This window comes from Akebia trifoliata, chromosome 12, assembly GCF_017979445.1.
Source record: "Akebia trifoliata isolate Shusen 1 chromosome 12, ASM1797944v1, whole genome shotgun sequence".
NCBI lineage: Eukaryota > Viridiplantae > Streptophyta > Magnoliopsida > Ranunculales > Lardizabalaceae > Akebia > Akebia trifoliata.
The window spans coordinates 30,863,756-30,868,755 of record NC_141386.1 but is presented as its reverse complement, the minus strand read 5'-3'; the positions used below and the strand labels follow the sequence as shown (position 1 = coordinate 30,868,755).

Here is a 5,000-nt window from a genome sequence, read left to right as displayed (position 1 = left end):
TTGGGGATAAAAGGATTTTCTTGTATTTTTATTAAAATAGTTTATAGTCCAGAATTATTTTTTTAATTAATTTTGGATTCAGAATTGTTGTTTTTCATATTAGTTCCAACTTATTTGAAGAAAAAAGCCTAACACTCTTGTATGTATCCATGGGAACTCATTTTTAAGAGGTGAAAATATTAATAAGGCAAGGAAGCCCGAATCCATCTGCCATGGAAAATTATTTGACATTGACATTGTAGAGTTATAATAATTTGATGCCTATTATGGTTTCTTTATGCGATTAAAAGCTTTTTATGCTTGTTTATGTTATTTAGTTTAGAAATCTTAAAAAGACTGAAACAGAAAATCTAACCAAATATAGGGAACAACCTCAAGTGTGATTATCTGGATACCTGATATGGAGATGAAAAAGGTTTTTTTTTTTTCCTAATTTCTGATAGATTATAAACTGATTTCTATTTTAGATAATGTTTTATATTGGGTTGGATGACTAAAAGTGAAGTGAATTATTCTTTTTTGATTCCTGTAGTTTCTGTCATTAATTTGCTTTAAAATCCAAAAAAATTATGTTAAAAGCCTATTATTCTTTATTTTTCTTGTATGTCCATCTTTTTAGTTGATTATAGTAGTCATTGGATTTTACTTGTGCTTCTAGTTCTTCTTTTGCTATTGCTTTCAGTTAAATGTTGAACATTTGGGATATCTATTGTTAGTGACAGCATTTGGGTGTGGCCTATGTTTGGCATGTTGGAAACTAACAAACACTTCTATGTTGTCAGCTCACCCATGGTTGCGAGATGGAAGCTGCGTTGTGCCTTTAGATATATTGATCTATAAGTTAGTCAAATCATATCTTCGACCATTCAAACGTGCAGCTTTAAAGGTACCATTTATTTCTCCGTTGTCCATAATTTTATGGAATTAATGCTAGAGATATCATTTTGTTTTCCTTTTGCCTCAAGTATTAACGGACAATACCTTTCACTCGAACCATATGTTCACAGGATGTTCATGATTTGTTTGGCTATTTCAATGAGAATGTGTTCTCTTTGTTTATGTTGAATTGCTTTGTTCCAAGGCATCACATTTGACAATGAATCTGTGAATGACATACTTTCTCTCAATCCCTGAGACTATTAGAGTTATTGTTTACTAAACCATGCATCATTTTTAAAATATTTATTCACGAACTTGGTTTTGTTATCTCTTGCCATGTATTTCAGATTAACAAACTTTTTGTAATTTCCATGCATTGTTTATCGTGTTGATTTAAAATTGTTTTTATGAATGTATTTTTATAATTAAACAATGTTTATTTTCATATTATAAGCTGTATTAATATATGCCCAATCATAAAATATAATTTATATATAATATAACCATTTAAATTCTCAAAAATGATGAAAAATGCAAGAACTGATCGACTTGACCAAGTTTTCAAGGCTTAGACGGGTGATTCATTGTAGATATCTGCCTTGAATGCCTCCAAGACTCAGATAGATGACTCTCCCAAGTCATGTTCTAACATGTGTTTCACATTGGTAATCTAAATGGACTAATAGTAATCTTGTTGTTGGAAGAGTTTTAAAAATGTGGTCTGAACAGACGTATTAGATATTTATGCTTTCAACAAATTACTTCAGAAGATCTAGAGTGAAATTGTCTAATATGATTCGGAATTGTTGCTGCCAGAAGAGATTGAGCAAAATCAGGAAATGCATTTGTTTCAAGGATTAATCTGTTTGTTTGCTATTTAAAGTAATTTGTGTTGCTTCTTCTGTCTGGGTCTCTAATTGTCCAATTTTGTTTAAATCCATCGTTGTTTAATGAAGTTATAAAAATACATGCATTTTAATGTACTTGGATATATGTATGTATCTACGCTAGCATCATGCTATGCATTGCTGGAGTTCATGCTATTTTTCTAAAAAGAGTTATTTTTGCTGTCTATATAAATAAATATGGAAATATCACAAGTAGGAATAGTTTTTAAATCATCTCAAGTTGAATTATGAAGTTTTTCTTTCCTTTGCTTGGCAAGTGAGATACAAGTTAGTAAGTAGTGGGTGAAAGGTGGGTTTTGAACCTTTGTCGTGGTAGCCACACGCAGGTATCATCGTTATTTAGATGCCAAGTATTTGTTGTTTTTGCTTCCTGTTTTCTTTAGAGAAATCACTTGAGCACTTCAAATTTAAAACAATACCAGTGTTCATTTTCATAATGGTTAACATGGAGTGCAAGATAATCACGGTCTTCTGATGGTTAGTATGGTCATTTTCAATTTCTCTCTCTTATACTAGCAGCATAGTATTGCTTATGAGAAGCATTGGTTGAACTGTGAAGTAAGCTTCACTTAGCTCAATCAGCTGGCATTCTGCTCCACAGTTATGAGTTTGCATGTTTCTTTCCTTGCTATTACAATTAGACTAAAACCCAACCTTTCTAAGCTAATGGGTGCTGGATCAATTTCAATGCTTATGTATCTGTAAGGGATAAGTGGGCTTTTTTCCCCTTTTCTATATATATATATATATATATATATATATATATATATATATATATATATATATATATATATATATATATATGTGTGTGTGTGTGTGTGTGTGTGTGTGTGTGTGTGTGTCTGATTTTATGTTTAAAATAGATTTCTGCATATCAGATGAATTGCATGAAGCAGCATCTCGTGTGGTGGTTGGCTCCATCCTAATTGCCAATGACAAGCTTCTCAATGTACCCCCATTTGATAAATCTAAGATTCTCATTGTGCAAGCAGATCAAGGTTTGGGCTTTCAAGGTCTTAATATCAACAAGCATATCAGTTGGGACCTTCTCAAGGGACTAGACAAGGGCTTGGAGCTACTAAAACAGGCTTGTCTTTCCTATGGGGGCCACTTATAGCACATGAAGTACCTTTGGTGAGCTTGTCCCGGAGAGCTACCAAGGATGGCCACCACTATCATCATCATCGTGAAAGAGAAGGAGTGGACCATTGGATGATCCAACACATTCCTTCTGTGACAGCTCTTCAAGGTGGGAAACTTGAAGTATTGGACTCTCTAGAAAAACATCAATAGAAATCCAAAATTTGTTGGTAAGTTTCTCAATTTGTAATATTTAATATAAATAAAGCTTTCCTTTCTTACTTTCTTTTAGAAGTGTCATTGCCTATATAAATATTAATTTCTATACTTTAATAGTTTGAATTCATGGGGAAAAAATTCTTAAAACAGTAGAACATTCATTTTAGAGAAATTCACAATTGAAGCATATTTTGAGGTTTGTGCCATCACTGTCAGTGTGGTCGTGTGTACTCAATGCCATTTGATTTTTCTTAATTTTGGTTTGCTGATTGTATTGTGTAAATATGCATATCAGAAGTTGAATTTGATTTGATGTACTTGTTGAACTACTCTTCAGGTGGATTTGAAATTTTTGCTGGGAGAGGTGAATAAGGTTGTCGATTAAAAAATAGCAGTTTATCCCAGAGTTGAAGGTAATCTTTTAACAATCTTGTTATTTTGATGATCTATTTAGTTCCATTGCAAGAGTTACTTATCCATTGTATCTTTACACATCATTCTTTATTCATGTATAAATGATCTGAAAGCTGGAAAGATAGTTACTCCTTTACCTCCGATGGAGAAGTTTTTGGATGATCCGCAACGAGTTCTTCGAGCTATTCATTTTGATACTGCTATGTTATGTTTACATTAGTGCATATTTACATTCTAAGGATATACAAATACACATATATTACATGCGTTCTGATTTTTTTATTTGAAATTTGATTTCATGCATATTTGGATTTGTGTTGGTAATCCCTAGTAATCCTGATTTTAAATCCTCTTAGGTGCAAGGTTCAGTTTTGTATTAGTGTTGGTGTTGAACACTTGCTTCTAGCTTCCTCAAATTTCCAAATGATGTTAATATGCTTCCACAAGGCCTTGAAAACAGAGGTAATGCAGTCCACTACTGGACTGGATACTATGAATCAGCTAGGACAATCACATTAGCATACCCTTTTGAATATTATATGACAGCCCTTCATAGATTGCTTCAAGCTCAATCGGAGCTTATATCATTGAACCAGATGGACCATCACCTAGAAACAAAAACTTCCCTCTAGGATCCCTTGTGATGAAGCCAAAACCATTTATGTTTTCAGCACTCGACACATAAGCATTTATTTTGATGTACCCTTCTAATGAAGGCACCCAGGTCACCAACCATGATTGGGTTATCGTCCTTGATGCATTTGTCATTCATATCTTAAAATAATTTATATTTAGGTCATTTTCAATTAGACCTTACAGCTTGTACATTAAATCTAATTGTGGATGTTACAGTTCTTCATTACACATGATCAAAACTCAATTGACTTTCCCTCTATTAATGTCATCTATTGGGGCCACTAACTTTCTAGTAACACTCGAGATAGGACACATCTAAAAACAAGTTTTTTTTATAACTAAAACTAGAAAAATTACTAGAGTTTCCTTTCTTTACTAGAGTTTCCACTATTGTTTTTTGATGAACTTGAACCTACATAAATTACTATAGCAGTCCCTGGAATCATCCTATTGAATTGCTAATCACATCTCTTTAATATGTCATTCTTTGGAATCTTCAAATGATCCTGACAATCAACATTTAGATATTTCGAACAGATGAACAATTGTATCATGTCCCCTCTCTGAATCATAATTAAACTACATTTCCAGTTCTTTACATATTTATGAGTCAATCCAATGAAGTTAATTTTGCCTTTTAGTTTTAATTTTTATTTTTTTTCCATAGCCCTTTTTTTAGTATAATTTTTACTTCTTGTCTAACCTACTTGTCATTTAAAATTTACCTCCACCAACATAAAAGAAGCTCTAAGATGGTTGCACACAGCTTTACTATGGATTTGGATAAACCACTTGTCTTCCAGGTTAGATGGACTACTTTTGTCTTCATTTTTTACTTCTTTTAGGAATATTTTGTTTGATCCT

At 32.4% G+C, this 5,000-nt stretch overlaps 2 long non-coding RNA genes across 3 annotated transcripts in view; both read left to right on the top strand.

The window, feature by feature from the left end:
• The window catches only part of LOC147389467 (uncharacterized), a 3,443-nt gene extending 492 nt beyond the window's left edge, over window positions 1–2,951 (top strand). Inside the window, exons 2-3 of the long non-coding RNA XR_015170404.1 lie at window positions 783–886; window positions 2,666–2,951. This is a non-coding gene — a long non-coding RNA (uncharacterized LOC147389467). The remainder of the gene's footprint in view (window positions 1–782; window positions 887–2,665) is intronic.
• A 9-nt stretch (window positions 2,952–2,960) lies between these two features.
• LOC147389466 (uncharacterized) overlaps window positions 2,961–5,000 on the top strand; it is a 2,931-nt gene continuing 891 nt past the window's right edge. Inside the window, exons 1-3 of one of the 2 annotated variants that reach the window (XR_015170402.1) lie at window positions 2,961–3,097; window positions 3,424–3,499; window positions 4,882–4,939. This is a non-coding gene — a long non-coding RNA (uncharacterized LOC147389466). Of the gene's footprint in view, window positions 3,098–3,423; window positions 3,500–4,878; window positions 4,940–5,000 lie in introns of both variants that reach the window. The other variant, XR_015170403.1, reaches the window with a different exon arrangement.